The following is a 1842-nucleotide window of genomic DNA, read 5'->3' as shown; positions in this document are numbered from 1 at the left end:
CCTGTAATCCCAGCTACTCAAGAGGCTGAGGCATAGGAATTGCTTGAATTCAGGAGGCAGAGGTCACAGTGAGCTGAGCTCGTGCCACTGCATTCCAGCCTGGGCTGTCTCAAAAAAATAAAATAAAATAATAAAATGCAAATATTTGTGGCTATTGGCTACCATACTGAACAGTGCAGCTCTAGAGAGAGGAAAGGCATGGGGACCTAACACTCCTTTAAAAACACTCCTTTAACCTAACCTAGTGGCCTGATATCTCAGGAAGGTGTTCTGTCTGCTCTTTGAAGATACCCAGCCCTCATCTCTCCAGCTCCCAGATCTGTCTTCTTGTAGAATAACTGAGCATTTTGTTAAGCTCCTAAAATGTGTCAGACATTTTGCAAATGGAACCCAGAAGTACTGAACCACCATCCCAGCATTCAAAAACAGCTGAGATTCCAACACTGCTTAGAAAGCACCATAGTAGGTCTCTTCTAAGAGTCTCTTGGGGAAGCACAGAGAGGAAACTATTTCACAAAACACAAGGGGCTTCTGTCCCTGCCTAAGTCCCAGTCCTCAGCACAGCAGCTCAGCTTCTCTTCTCCCACACCCTGGACCTAGTTCTGCTGCTGTCTTCTTGCTCTGTCACCTAGGTTGGAGTGCAGTGGTGCGATCTTGGCTCACCACAACCTCCGCCTCCTGGGTTCAAGCAATTCTCCTGCCTCAGCCTCCCAAATAGCTGGGACTGCCAGTGTGTACCACCATGCCTGGCTCATTTTTGTATTTTTAGTAGAGATGAGATTTCACCATGTTGGCCAGGCTGGTCGTGAACTCCTGACCTCAACTGATCCTCCCACCTCCACCTCCCAAACTACTGGGATTACAGGTGTGAGCCACCACGCCCTGCCTTCATCTTTTCTTTTTCAAAGAAATTTGATCTACTCTGGATTTTGCTCTGCCTCACCTCTCTTGAAACAGCATTTGAACAGGCCAGCTGCCATCCTTCCTCCTTGGCAGGAGAAAGAAGACAGAAGTGGCAAATACTTAGCATATAACTCTTTTTCCTTTTAACCCTGTTATGCAAGGTCACTATTATCCCCAGTTTACAGATGAGGAAATGGTGGCACTCACTAGTTTAGGGCACACTGCCAGGGAATGGAGAAATCACAACACAAGCCCAGAGCTATCAGATCCCTGGACAATGTCCTATGCCACCTGCCCCCACTCTCTGATGATAAACCCCCTACCGATGGCTGATGACTAAACCAATCCGCATTAATTTAACCTGCTACCTTTAGAGCTCCTGGATTACTCCACCCCAAGGAAATTGTTTTTCAACCAGGAGACAAAGACTTGACCCAAGAAGTGACTCAGATCTCAAACCGTAATTTCTCAATCTGGACTTCAAGGCTCAGCAGAGCATGCTCAGCCTCCTCTCCTGTCACCTCCCAGTCCTGACAAGGTGAGCCTGTTCTCCAACTCATCCCAACTCAGCTGTCCACCCAGCCCATAGCCAGGTCCTCCCTACTGCTAAGCAGGCGCTGCTCCCCTCCCCTTTTAAAATCATGATAAGCCAGGTGTGGTGGCTCACTCCTGTAATCCTAGCACTTTGGGAGATGGAGGAGGGGTGGATCACCTGAGGTCAGGAGTTCGAGACCAGCCTAGCCAACATGGTGAAACTCCGTCTCTAGTAAAAATACAAAAAAAATTAGCTGGGTGTGGTGGTGGGTGCCTGTAATCCCAGCTACTCAGGAGGCTGAGGCAGAAGAATCACTTGAACTCCAGAGGCGGAGGTTGCAGTGAGCTGCGATCGCGCCATTGCACTCCAGCCTGGGCAACAAGAGCAAAACTGCATCTCAAAAA

Source organism: Colobus angolensis, unplaced genomic scaffold (genome assembly GCF_000951035.1).
Source record: "Colobus angolensis palliatus isolate OR3802 unplaced genomic scaffold, Cang.pa_1.0 Scaffold24, whole genome shotgun sequence".
NCBI lineage: Eukaryota > Metazoa > Chordata > Mammalia > Primates > Cercopithecidae > Colobus > Colobus angolensis.
Note: the sequence above shows the minus strand (reverse complement) of the source record.